The sequence below is a fragment of the Cygnus olor genome, chromosome 2, assembly GCF_009769625.2.
Source record: "Cygnus olor isolate bCygOlo1 chromosome 2, bCygOlo1.pri.v2, whole genome shotgun sequence".
Classification (NCBI taxonomy): Eukaryota; Metazoa; Chordata; class Aves; order Anseriformes; family Anatidae; genus Cygnus; species Cygnus olor.
The window spans coordinates 64,369,885-64,384,093 of record NC_049170.1 but is presented as its reverse complement, the minus strand read 5'-3'; the positions used below and the strand labels follow the sequence as shown (position 1 = coordinate 64,384,093).

At 43.1% G+C, this 14,209-nt stretch overlaps 1 protein-coding gene across 9 annotated transcripts in view; it reads left to right on the top strand.

Moving 5' to 3' along the window:
• The first annotated feature begins 117 nt into the window (after positions 1 to 117).
• The window catches only part of ELMO1 (engulfment and cell motility 1), a 310,022-nt gene continuing 295,930 nt past the window's right edge, over positions 118 to 14,209 (top strand). For 2 of the 9 annotated variants that reach the window (XM_040545686.1, XM_040545688.1), the window contains exons 1-2: positions 137 to 582; positions 964 to 1,034. The gene's annotated coding sequence lies outside the window, so the exon portion shown is untranslated. Of the gene's footprint in view, positions 583 to 679; positions 894 to 963; positions 1,035 to 14,209 lie in introns of those variants that run through there. The other 7 variants (XM_040545684.1, XM_040545680.1, XM_040545682.1 and 4 more) reach the window with 6 other exon arrangements.

Here is a 14,209-nt window from a genome sequence, read left to right as displayed (position 1 = left end):
TCTCTTGGGGGGACTGAGAAGCAGAAGCGGGGATGCCCTGTTTCTCCTCCCCAGCTGATATTAGGGCCCGGGGGTCGGCGGAGCCAGGCCGCTGCCGCCCTCTGCTGGCCGGGGCGGGGGCATTTCTGCCTGCCTCCCGCGGCAGCACTGGGGCCGGCCGGCGGCTGTGGGGGAAGAAACACAGCGCTAAAGGGCTAAAAAACCCAAAACGCGCTTTCTGAAGGCGGCGGGCGAGGCTGGAGACCCTCCGCGGGACCTGTGCGGGAGGGGGAGCGGCCGTCACAGGCGGCGGGCAGGGCGGCGAGATAGAGGCGGGGGCGTCCCGTCCCCGTCCCCGTCTCTGTGTGTCCCCGTCCCCCTCCCACAGGTGCCGCCGAGCCGCGGGGGCCCCCGGGCGGCCTGCACGTCGCGGCCCGGCCGGCAGGAGGAAGGAAGAGGAAGTCAGAGCGGCGGCGGGGAGCCGGCGGCGCCCCGGCATGGGATAGCGCCGGTACCGCGCTCCGGGGACGAGGACGAGAAGGAGGAGGAGGAGGAAGAGGAGGAAGGGGTCCGGCTGGCCCCGCTGCCCGCCGCTGGAGGGAGGTAGGCGGCTGGGGGCCGCCCGGCTCCGGCCCCGTCCTCTCCCCCCCCCCCCGGTGCTGGGAGGCCGCTTGTGAGGGGGTGCTGGGGGGCGAGGGGCGCGGGGAGGGCGGCTGGGGGCAGCATGGCCGGAGGGGGCCGGAGCTGGCAGCAAGTGCGGCCCCAAGGGCTGCGGCTAGGCGCTGGGCAGTCCCTAGCCCTCCTTCCCCCTCTTTCTTGGGCACTCGAGGGGGGGTCTCGGCGGTGGTCCCCCCTCTCCCGGAGTTTGGGGTGCTGGCGGTGCTGAATTTGGTGAGGTGATGTTGCTTGGCAAGGTGGGTGGCAGATCCCAAGATCTCCAAGGCTTCCTCCCAGAGTTTATTCTGAACCTCTCTTTCCTTGCAGAACTAACACAACCGGCTGGCTGTCCCCCGAGAATGGTGTAAAGCAAATAGAGGAGCTCCTGAAAAACAACGGTGAGTGTGCTTCGCCCAAGCGGCGCGGTGGTGGTGGTGGTGGTGTTGGTGGTGCTCACCTCAGAGGAGCACCTCACAACCTGCCTGAGCTCCGCGTGTGCGACAAACCCAGCGAGAGTGCCAAGGACAATAACAGTGCAGGAAGCGTGCCGTGGGTTAATTGCTCCAGTGTAAACATGGTTGCCTGTAAGCTGCGTTTTGTGATACGTTTACGGTGCAATTTCAGCAAGGGATGTTTTGAAGTGTGTTCGTAAGCAAGTGGTTTTGCTCCTGCTGTTGTCCCTCGGCTGCCTGATTGCCAGCTGTTAAAATATTTATCTTTTAAGAAGAGGGGGAAATTGAGTAAGAACTGTCTGGAGCCCCATGTTAGCATCTGAGGACGTTTCCTCCTCTTCCTCTTAGCTCTCTCCTCCTTTGCCCCCAAATGTCCAAACACACATGTGCTGTCGCATCCTCTGTTATATAATCTCTGAGGCATTTATGGATCATTCATTGTTCCTCCGTTCCATTCTTTCTGTGTCGTTCCTGTACGATTGAGTGACGTATGTGGCATGTTACACAGTAAAGAGAAATGTATTTTAATTTTTGTGAAGTTCTTTCAGTTAGAGCTGCAAGCGTGCTCTCTTTGAAGGCTGTCTTTCCTTAATTACCCCTTCCCCCGTCCTGTTTCTGAAGCTGTATAAGTAGGTGGTAGACATCTAATCTGATGGCCAGTAACTAGATAAGGAAGAGGAAGAGCAGCGGTGTCTGTTTGCTGGCTTAAGTCCCTCTTGTGTGCTTCTCAGGAAAATATCCACAACTCACATTTCATACAGCTGTTGAAAGTCCGGCAGCAGCTTTAAAAACTCACCATTCAGAAAATAGATTAACGTGGCTAAAACAGCAAAAGGATGCAAAGCAGGTATAGGAAGCGACTGCTGTCAGTGTAAGTCTGTGGGTCCCAGTGTGTGAATGGAACCACTGTGGGGTGTACCTGATGGCCAGGGGAGATAGCAGAGGGGAAGTTGTTTTTCTTTTCTCTCTTGTAATCTATTTGAAAGTCACTGTGCTCATCTTCTCTGCATCTTGCAAATTAGGTGCAAATGTCATTGTCTGAGTTTTTTTTTTCTTTATAAAGAAAGGGGGAAAGGATAATGAGCAGGTTTATATCCTTACTGTTTTTTTTTTCCTAACATTCTACACATGCCAGGAAAAACTTAATAGATGTACAATTCAAATAGCTTTTAAGTGGATAGGAAAAATTCTTCATAGCTACTTATTCTGTAACAGTCTTACACGGTCACTGGAAGTATCTGTGATTCAGAAGTCATTATATAAAGAGATACCCTCACACCCTGTGTACTTAAAAGCTAGTACTTCTGTTTTCTCACTGTCGAGGTGCAACAGATTGCATGCGCTGTCCTAAGAGAAGTGCTTTTATGCCCTTCGCCCTAGTATTCACCTAAAAAAAACTTATGTAGAAGTTATGCGGCATTATAAAGGTGTAACTGTCGGTGAAACACTGCTGTGTGTGCTGTACTTCCTGACAGCAATATCGTTCTGCAGCAAATTGCAGATCGAGAGTAACGTAGTGCTCCACCCTTCCTTCCGCCCTTTGTTTTTTTTCTACCTAATAGAAATCCCTTTGATTTTAAGGTTTGGGCCCATAGACTTTCTTTCTCACAGTGTCCAACCTATGAAGCGGTGTTGGATTATGGTCTAATATTTTCCGTGTTGACACACGGACCATGGAGCTTTCACGTTCACAGATAAGATGTGTGGCTTTCCTATTTTGATGCTTCTGATGGATTTGCTATGTGATGGGCTGGGAGGCTTAATGGCTGTAGATTTAACTGCAACTGGGAAATGTTTCCACTGAGCTCTGCCAGCGCACCTGCATGCTAACAGCCAGTGCCCTTCTGTTCCAGTGGCAGGCTTCTTTTTTGATAGATTGCCAACCACAACTTTTCTAATTGTGTGACTTTCAGATAAGGATTTGCTTGGGACTTTGAGGCCATCAGGTAGAATTTTGCTCTTCACTTCTGACTTTGTTATCACTCTTTTTTTTTTTTCTTTTTTTTTTTCTTAGTTTTCTAGAAGTAAATCATCTGTAAAATTTAGTAGTTCTCTTTGTTGTGCTGTGGTGCAAATGTGCAGGATGTCCTTGCATTAAAAAATCTATGTAGAAGGTAGTGGGATTTTAGGAACTGCAAAGCATCATACACCCTTAGAGAAGGCAAAAGTAATGCCTCTTCTGGTTTATTTCTCTGTGCAGCTCTGCTGAGGTTTAGCAGGCTTTCTTTTCTGCTGCATCCCTGCAGTGTTGTGAAGGTTTGGCTTGAAGGAGAGTGAGGCAGTCAGGTTTCCCTCCCTGTTCAGTCATTATCCTATTAAAAAAGAGATTCTGAAAAGATACTGTTTTATGGTTATGAAGTCAGTGTTTGAACCCCTGTGATTAGAAATTAGAGCAGGATTGTTAAGTGGCTTTAACAGCTATCAAGCCACCATTCAGTCATGTCTGTGCTGTATCTTTAAAAGATTTCCCTGCTTTGAATGATTTTTTTTTAAAAAAAAAAGGTTCTTGTATTCGTGGCAAGAGGAACCTGCCAAGTACACGTTGTTAAACTTGTGTCAATTTAACAGAGCAACTGTTTAAAGGATTTTGGATTATTTTCCTTCTACTTCAGTCAGTCACCTTCTTTTCTCCTTTTTTCCTCTCTCCAAATATAACACTGGAAAAGGAGAGAAAGAAACTAAAAGCAATTGGCAGAAGCCAGTGTGTTGGCAGGCATTTGATAGTACAGATCATAAGAGGTGATAGTATATGTGATGCTTACCATAAAATAAGCTGTATACTTATGCTGTTACAGATTGGCATTTAAGAGCTGAATGGAAGAACAGTCACAAATGCAGAGCTGTCTTTCAATCCACGTTTTTGCATCAGTATACTTGTGAGGATTTGGTTCTGAGGTGTCACCTTTCATTATTGCAAGTGACATGAGATGCGAAAAGCAGACCAAAGGGCAGGTCGCAGCCCTTCTGCGAGTTTCCTTGTTTTTCTGATCACTCTCCTCATTTAAGAGGGTCGTTAACAAGAAGTATATGCCACAGGGTTGGCTAACGAATGCTCTTTCATATTCTCTCCATTTCAGTTCTGACAGAGGTAAACTTCTCTGTTAGTGGCATACGTTCAGGCAGGTGCCACATATGTGGTACCCATCAGTAGGCTACTAATTTTTCAAGCTGCTGAGTGGAGTGGTTTGTAAAGCACAGGCTTGTGGTTAGGAGCAAGGTGAACAGTGATTCATGTGGCACTTATTTGCAAGCACTGGGAAATGCATCGCTGTTTCTCCTAATGGCGGTTTTCCATGGCAGGTCTCTTGTTTTGGCTGTGCTAGGCTTGCTTTCAGTGCCTGCTAGGAGGGGAAGTTGGCTGTGGGAGCGCGGAAGTGATGGGTGAGCTGTTTCTCTGTTCAGCAGTAAACCACGCTGTCAGGAAGGCTCGAAGCCACTCCTGCTAGGGATGCCCCTAGCAAAGTGTGTTAGCCCATGTGCAAATGAGCTTGCTTTGGTATCTCTGTAGTCAGTGGCCTTTGGAGCTCTTTAGGAAGCTTAACATACTACTTGGAGACCTTATGCAAGTGACCTATTCTCACTGCTTTTGAGGACATGAGCATACTTTGCTTACTGATGCTTCTGCTCTGCCCCATTTACAGTAAAACAACACTGCAAAGCTCCACAGCAGCTAGCACAAGGGAGGGAGTGGGAACTAGCAGTCAGTGCTGAGGGGAAACATTGCCCCTTTCAGGCTGACTTGATTTAAAGTGTTTGTGAAACAGCACATTCAGTAAAGTGGCTAAAGGAGAGAAAAAAAAAGAATTGTTCCCAGACAGATCTATTACAAAATCATAGCTGTGTGTATGTTCTTGACTTTTGTTTCTGCTTTCCTTCCTTTTTTTTTTCTTAATTTTATTTCTGAAAGTTAAACTCTCCTTATCACTTCTTTCTGCATATTTCCCACCCCTACCTTAGTAGTTTATTCTTTTGGTCTTTGACATATTTTCTTATTTATCCCAGCTTGCTGTTTTCACCAACTTTGTCCTGTCCTTAAATTCTTTCCCAGATATTCCCAGTGTTACTATTCAGTTAACTAATTTTATTTAAAATTTGCAGGAAAAGCTGTGGACTGCAGTGTCTATCACCTCCAATGTTCTTTCAAAGTCTCTAGCTCCAATTCCCTAACTTATGGAAGCACACGAAGCTCTATGAAATATCGTGTTGTCAGTAACTAAGTAATTTTTTAGTAGCTGCATGAATACTAATACTATAAAATCAAATTCTTTTTGAGTTTGTTTCAGCTGAAAGGGAGAATGGGTCACTGCTTCTAAGAGAACTTCACATTCTGGAGATGTGATGACTTTAAACTCACACTCTTTAATAGAGCAGAAAATGCTTGCTTGAAGATGTTCTAATTTCTGAAAGCTTTTTGTAAATTTGAGTCTGCGTAATTATGAACAAAATGTTCCATATGGACCTTTTTTCCTTAATGTGTAAAGCTGACAAGTTGTAGATCAAACGCATTCAACATTTTGACGTTAGACAAAAGGAGGGATATGCAAGGTATGTCAGCAGGCTCACATAATGTTGTCAGCCTGTTAACCTTCCAGCTTCAGTTAAAATTTTTCTAGTCTCAGGAACCATATATGACTGGTGCTGTTAAACAGCGTTTTCCTTACAGCTTGTTGTCAGCTTGATGGGAAGAACTGGGGCTCCTAACCTGGTCTGCGAGAAACTTCCAAAAAGTTTAGTCTGTTAGAAACTTCTATGAGGTTGAACATGTAGCTGTCTCCCTGTGATGATACACACGCTGAAAGTAAAGTGTATATTTTATGTCTTTGCTGACTTGGAGCCTGTATCTGTTGCTTCTGATATTGACTTGATCTTTCATGTAGTAACAGGATGTGCATAAATGTTCTGAAAATGGGAGAACGATCGTAGTTTTAAAATAATTTATTTAAAACAGTTTTTGCTGTGTTTTGGAGTGATGGAAAAAGGTTAGTAAAACCGATGTTTCAGTAAACTTCTACAAAATGTGGATGTTTTAACCTGTATTTCGAGGGATATAGAACTATCTTAGTGAACTAGTTATATATTCATAGTACACGCATGAATTCTGGTGCTTGAATTTGTAGTCAAAGTGAAAACATTGCTTACCTATTTTTCTTTCTCTTCTGCCAATGTGCATGGATTGTGTAGTCCAGCAGAAGTGTCAGGTCTGCATGGATCTTGGCTAAGATGCTTCATGTGAATAGTTTAGGCTTTTGTCTGGCCAGACTAGCAACCTGCTGTATAGGCTGTTGAATCTTACTGGAGTGACTGCAGTGGGGGTGACTCTTTAAAATGCTGCTTCATATTTTGTGAGAGAACAATCTGTTGAGGTACGGCAATGAGGAATTTATAAATATTCACATAATACCCTCTGGCCAGATAATACAGTTGATTTGTATATTTCTCCTCTAATAATAATAAGAGAAAAATGGTTATGACACAGATTGGTATAATACGACTTTTACTGTTAGTGCCAATGCATATATTTGTTACATTCCAATACAGTCTTTTCCATTGCTTTGCTTTCTGGAATACAATTGCGCATTAGTTTTCATAGCAACAGTCGTGGCTTCAGCTGGAAATTGAAACCTGATAAGTGCTGGCTCAGTGCATGGACTTTTGGATAAACTCTTTTGCTAGCTCTGAGCCAAGCCAACTAAAAAAAAATTTCCCCAAACATAAGTACTGATCTTTACATTTTGGAAAGGATGTACCATTTGGTTGCTGGGCTTTTAAAATGTTGGAGTATGGGCCTTTTTTTAGTTCTCCTCCTTCAAATTTGCTATTTTTTTTCCCTTCAACCACCAGGGCACTCAGCTGTTGAAGTTGTACCCCCCATGGTTCAAGTGCATTCCTCCTGTCAACCTTTTCACCCCACTATCCCTCTTCACACATACTGACATCCCTTCTGTTAACTAAATTCAAACAAAGTTCAGGTCTAAATGTGGGGTCTAAGTCTGATCTCTATTTTGTGTAGGTCTATAAGCTCTTCTCCTATAGATATGCATACAAGTTTCTTATTGTTTTTAATCTTCTTTTCCTGAAAAAAAGGAGGGGGGGAGGCAGAAAATCAGAACAAATGAGAGCTTTCATTGGTCAGCATCAGACAGAACTTGTGGTGGTGGTGGTGAACTACGTAAGAGAAGTCTGTAGAGGAGGGGGGAAAAAAAGACCCAACCAACCAAAAAGCCTACAAAGCTGAAAGAAAATGTGAGGTCTTTCCCGCTTTGGACCACTTAATGTAATTTTAACCATATTTATGGCAAGCAATTAAAGATTTGATAGCTGATGCCAGGTCCAGAAAAGAAGGAATAAGTATATGAAAAATAGCCCACATCTTGAACAGAAGTACTGGGGTGGTTTGTTTAAAATTGTGGCTTATGCTAGATGTAGGTCAGACTTTTATGAGGTCTTTTTTTGAAAAGACTAATTTTCATATTTTGCAGTTAAAGTGAAATTTTTACAGAAGTGCATTTGTGGAAAACAAGGTATACAATTTGGAAAGGGAAAAAATCATAACTTCCACACTGTGCTGGTCTCAGCCTCTCTGTTCTGGCTTTCTTGTCTGATGAATTTCGACTTAATGAATCGTCTGCGGCTGTTCTTCCCTTTGTATAAAGTGCTGGCAATTTCAGTCTGATTTCTCGGTTTTGCCTTAGTTTATAACATACACATAACTTTATAATGAGCTCTTATAAAAAGCAACGACCTGGGCTTTTATTTCTTGACCTACCAAAAATCAGCTATTTTTTCTTCAGCTACCATAGGAAGTTAGCTTGTTGGAAAAGTGTGTGTTTGTTCCTAACAACAAGAGTTGATGACATTGCTCTGCGTTGGGATGTTCTGGAAGGCAGAGGTTTTGAAGATTCCATCCCCTGCAGCTGCAAATGAGTCAGAAAGCACTTTATAGTAAAGGGGATGTGTGCAGAGAAAGATGGGAAGAAAATGATCTACATAATTTTAAATCCAAGTTGGAAGTTCAAGTTCTATTTTAAAACAAATGCATAAGTAAAATGGTCTAGGGCTGTTTGTAAACTGGAATTGTAAATTGATTTCCTGGTCCATATGCCAGAGGGATCAAAGCTTCCACTGTTTGGTGGAGTGTGAATTCAAACTAAAACAGTATGTTTTAAGAATTTCTCTCTGTTTCGAGTTGAATAATCTTATGAATTTAAATACCTCACTCTAGAGATAGCAAGGCTTTTTGACCATGAATTAATATATTTAATGTGTAAATCATATATTAAGGTTGAAAAAAGCACCTGTGCTAGCCTGTAGGCTGCTTTTCTGTAATGGAAAGTGTGATGATATACGGGGGAAGAAAACGGGAGAGCAAGCGGTCAAGCTTCTATCACCTAAATCAGTAAATAGAGAGCCACCAAACTAGACTAGAAAAATCAAACCTAAGTCAACCTGCAGATCCTTTGTTTACAACTAATTGTTCTGACCATGTTCATTGGTCCCCATAAGCCTGACTAAGGGGATAACCCTTGCTTTCCTGTCTTGGGGCTTTTCTTTCTTGATCCATTGAAATTCAGAGCAGAGGGCCCCCTTTAGAGAATGTCTTGTCCCTAGCTGTCTCCTCTGTAACAAAGAGACTCCAGCTGTGGCTATGTGGATTGAAAAGGGAGGTAGCCTCCCAGGCAAGCAATTTGGAGTCATTTAGGAAAAGAGTCGTTTTAATTCCGTTTGGAAATGGGAAGCCCAAGTCATTGTAGTTTTCAGAATGTGTGTGTCCTACACCTGAATTCAGGGGGTACTTGCTCCCTGCCTGGACAGGCCCAGTGTATTCTGCTACAGCTTCCATTTCTGAGATGTGTGATTGCAATTGATTGCATTATCAGTATTGGCCAAAGGGGAAGAAAATTTTGTGTTCTAAGCATCCCAGTCCAAGTCTGTTGCCATTTCACATGCACACTGAAAGAGACGAGAGACACTACTTTAAGAGAATCCTTGGGAGAAGAGTATCTTATTAAAAATTAATCTGGATTTGTTGTTTTGACAGAAGTATTGCCATTGAAAAAGAGTAATTGGTTGTAATTCTGCTAGCTTGTGAAAGCTGCAGCAAGATCTTATAATCAATAGTAATTATTAAAAGGAACAGGTATCTCTAGTAATGTCAGCATGGGTACTTGATCTTTGCCTCTTTTATGGAGAAGCTGCAAGTGGTTGCAAAACATGGGTATGCTCTCTATTGATAACCTGAATCAGTTAGAAAACTTGGACCTTTTTTTGAGGATCTTCACAAAGTTAAGTTAAATATTCAAGGAGAGATAGTAGGCAGAATCCAGACTTGAAGGGATGTATTTGCAAGTTATTGTCTGAATAAAAGCTGGCAATATGCCTTTCCTAGGGAAAGCATGGATGGTATGCACCAGCAGTGGGAACTCGTGTTCTTTCCTACTGTTTTTCCAAATTGTAACATGAAGTTACTGCTGCAGCTGTAGTGCCTCAATGAGCTGAATCAGCTTAAAGCGAACAGTTTACTTCTACCTGTATATAAAAAGAATAGATGGAAAATCTCTGCTCAGTCTACTGGAAAGTGGTAGAAGAGCCCTTCCTCAGCATCAGGAGGAGCTCAGGACAGCTCCGTCTAGGTCAAACCGTCCAGTATTGAATAAATCTATGTATTAACTGTAGGTAAAAATTCTGGAACTCTTCTAGTGTATGCTGAAGGCAAGAAGAAAAGCATTGGTTGAATTCAGTTGGAGATGCTCACTATTGTTTGCATTCATTTCTTAATCAGGTGCTGGCACCAAGCCTCATGAACATGAAGCCAAAGAAAAGGGGGCTTTTCGAAAGGTACTTTGTCAACAGCTGTGGAAAAGTTGGCTTTAAAGTGTTACTGAGCCCCTGACAGAATAAACTCTTGAAGGAATGTACTAAGGGACTCTCTGGAGCCGTCTGGATTTATGTCAGGGACCATCAGCTCTGTCCTTACTGAAAAAGAATTGCTGTTCCAGTGATGCTGTAGGCAACTGCACTGTCTCTTGGGTAGCAGTCTGTGTGTTACTACAGATGGCCGTAGGTGAGAATAATGAAGTAGCAATGTGATATAATTAAAAAAAAATATTTTCACTTTCAATAATTTTCTGTTTCATTTTCATAATGATTTCGTGTCTGAATACCTAAACTTAAAACTCAAAAATCTTAGTTTGTGCTCAGAGAAAGGAGAAAGCCTTCCTTGAATTTTATGGTAAGTTGATGCAAGCCACTAAAATATCTGTGAAGTTACTTTTTCCTTCCTAAGGTCTAATACTGACCTTCAACTACATCTGGTCCCATTGACGAATTCAGGAAATTGGTCAACGTTGAGGATAATACATGCAATAATTGCAAAGGCTTTTGCTATTATTTGCAGAATAATTTGTATACTGTAAGGGAAGAAGTTGTTCGCTTCTTTCTCACTGGTATGCTACTGAAGCAGGATAACTGTGTTTAAGAAACAAAGGACTTTCCATGATTTTTGTCTCATTAGAGCAACAATGTATTTGTCTTAGGAAGAGCAGTTTCCACCTTGTTACCCTTGTACTCGACCATATTTGGTTGCTGAAACTTCCGCATAAAATAATGCGTCTATCTGCAGTCATTCTTTTAAGCTATTTCTGACAAAACCCAGCATCTTTCTGCAGTTGTCAATGGCTTGCATTGTGCAGCTGTCAAATGAAGAGCAAGAATACATTGGGGAGAACCCGCAGAAATTGTAGTGTTTGACCTCACTGTTCATTTCTGCAGTAATAGGGCAGAATTGCTGGTGTGTTATTGGATGTCTGTGGGTCTATGGATTTAATGGCGTAATGTCTCTTCCTTCGTTGCAGTGTATTTTTGTGTATGTAAGAGGAGCAGGTGCTCACTGCTGGTGAATGCCCTTGTATGCTGCCAGCCCTTTTGGAAGGGGAGAAACTTGTGTTTTTTCTTCTGTTTCAAAATTGTCAGCGCCAGTGGCATTTTTTATTCTCCCTTTTAAAACCATGTCTTGGACTTCCTTATCTTCTCTTGGAAAACCCAAGGCTGCTAATTTTAGGGCTCTTTGCTGGAGCTGTGCTGCCGGGAGCCTTCCTGGCCTCCGACACTGTCAGCAGAAGGTGCCCTTCCTGAAGGAATGGCACGTAGCTGGCGGAGGCTGGGGGATGCTAGGGCTGGTAGTGAGAGGCAGAACTTGGCATAGCAGAGAAACATCTGAATAATCGTGTGTGTTCCTTAAAACTTCTGACAACAGTAAAGGTTAAATGAAGGAGGAGGAAGGAGAAATAAAGCAGAAGGAGAAAGTGTTAGGAGGCCTGACAGGGGGCAGGGGAAGGGACTGGCCAGTTTGTTTGGGCAAAGTCTCTTCTGCAGATTAAGCCTGGGAGAGGGAGTTGGTGATTCCTAATGTTTTAGTTCAGTAGTTCAAATGTGATGCAAAATTATGTTAGTCTATTTCTACCTAGACTTGGCCACACAAGCTTAGTCTGTAAGGTGTATGGAAATTGAGCTAGAATATTGCTGGGTTGTAGCATACCTTATTACTGGTTCTGACAAAAGGAAGAGTGATATCTAATTACAGTCATCAGGTAAATACTCCTCAGCAACACCTCATTTCTCCTTAAGAGTTAGTGTGTGCTTATTTATATATAATAGATTGTCCAACCAGGTGTAAAATCTCTAGCTGGTGACAGGGCAGGACTATAACATGTTCTTTAACAACCTTTGCATCTTCTTGGGGATGATGGTGAAGCCCTGTTGCAGCTCATTGCCCTGCAGGTCAGGAGCCATACACAGTGGCCATTCTCAGAACTGTAACTGTGCTTTCATTTATTTTTTTCCTCCCTCCACCCCATCTTTCTGTCTGCTTTTGCAGAGCCTGTCTGAGTCCTCAGCAGGCAGCTCTGTGGGCTGTCTACCATAAGGCTGCAGTGGGAGTAAGGAAGGTCTTGAGCTAGGAAGCTCTTGAGCTTTTAAGGCCAATCCTAGATTATTGTGGGTCTTTTAAGGTAGGGGTGCGTGTGTGAAGACAAGAAGGATTCTTATTCCCATTAGATTAAAGTGAAACGTCCTTAAGTTTCATTTCTCTCTTTTTGTGTGTTTGTGTCTGTGTGTAGATAATCCTTTTGATTCTGCACAAACCAAGAAAGACATGGTTATATTCTTTTTTTTTTCCCCCAGTATAAGCATGAATAGTGGTGGAGAAAATGAATGCATGGGTCAGATCAGCTGAGTGGGAAGTATCAGTCTTTTGCAGTTACTCTTCTGACAATAGCTACTTTCTAAAGAACTTGGAAAGTTTTTCTGTGAAGATTTTTAATATGTAGGAGACAGATGGTAATTTGTATTCAAGAAACATTCTTTAAGTCAAAACATTTGGCTTTTATATCCACATGCATGTGCATGGGGGGTCCTGTTTTAAGGACTGAGCATCCTTTGTAATTAAGGGATAATAGTGTATTTTCTTGAAAGCTGAAGATGAATTAAATTAAACAGGTGTATATATGGAGAGGGGGATTTCAAAAGTTCTTTTCAGAAGATCTGGAAGAGGAGAAGCAGTGAGTTACTGTTTAGTTGAGAATTTAGATGATTTTGGATTAACCTGGGTTCTTTTCTTATGTTTGCTCCTGGAGAGGAACCACATTAACTCAGTTACATGCAGCATGCTTGTAAATTTTACCATGGAGGCAAGCTAAACATGGAGAGAGAAGAGTAATGTCTGCATTTATAGCTTGTTGTCTAAATATGACCGGTCTGTGTGGAGTTGCTGGCAGCCCCTTCCGTGCCACACAGGGGCTCCTCAGCGCCACGGCCTCGACTGAATCCAGCAGCTCTGCAATAACTGACTCATCGCTCCTGTCACACCTGCACAAGCTTTTCTACCTCTCTGAAGTGCTTTAGCATTCATGCGAAGTTATTGAACTGTGATGAATCACAAATATTTTAAGTAATCCTTTTGTCATCCCACTTGGGTCAAGTACACCTTTCCTAAACAATAGCTTGTTTTTCTACCTAATAATACCTTTTATGTTTTCAGTCAGGAAACTAAAACCTGAGAAACAAAATGGTGTGCGCAAGCTTACCTTAGCAGGCGCTCTGCACCCCCACTTCTCATTTTCACCTCTGTGCTTAATGATGTGATAAGGTTAAAAAGCTCACTGGTCCTGTTAATGTGGTAACATGGACAGGCCGTATAGTGTGACACGTGGAGCTTTGGATGCCAACTCCGTCCCCTCCCTGGGTGTTCACCAGTTGACAGCCAGTTTCCACCGAGGGCCGTGTCTGTCTCAGTATTGCTCATTTGGTCAGATGATGGTTACAGAAACTGCCCAGGAACTCCATGACCCTTCTTCACAAGAGGCCTGTGCTGCTCCAGGATCTCGCTGTCATCACACCAACATGAGCCTGCCAAGCGCGTCATTTGATTTACTGTTCTCGTTTTGTGTGTGGACTTACGTAACTGGGAAACGAAAGATTAGATGAGAGAGTGGCTATGCAAATAACTGTTGGAAATGGAAGAACAACTTACAGATTGTTAGAACAGCTATAGTTTTTTTTTTTTTTTTTTTAACTTCGGATATTCACGGAATAGTCAACTGGTCCAAAGAAGCGATTCTCCCACTATATTTAGCCTTGATGTGGCCTCACCTTGAGTACCATGTACAGTTCTGGGTTCCACAGTATAAAAAGGATGTAAAGGTACTTGAAAGTGTCCAGAGGAAGGCAACAAAGCTGGTAAAATGGCTGGAAGGCCTGTCCTGGGAGGAGAGGCTTGAGGACACTTGGGTTGTCTAGCCTGGAGAAGAGAAGGCTGAGAGGAGACCTCACTGCTCTCTGCAATGTCCTGAGGAGGGGAAGACCGGAGAGAGGTGTTGGTCTTTGTTCCCTGGTCACCGAAGACAGGACACGTGGGAATGGCACAAAGCTTTGGATTATATATAAGGAACAATTTCTTTACTGTGAGGATGGTCAGACACTGAAATGGGCTTCCTAGAAATGGTTGATGCCCCATGCCTGTCAGTGTTCAAGAGGCATTTGGACAATGCCCTCAATAATGTACTTCTGGTTAGCCCTGAAGTGGTCAGGCACTTGGGCTAGATGATCTTTGAAGGTGCCTTCCAACT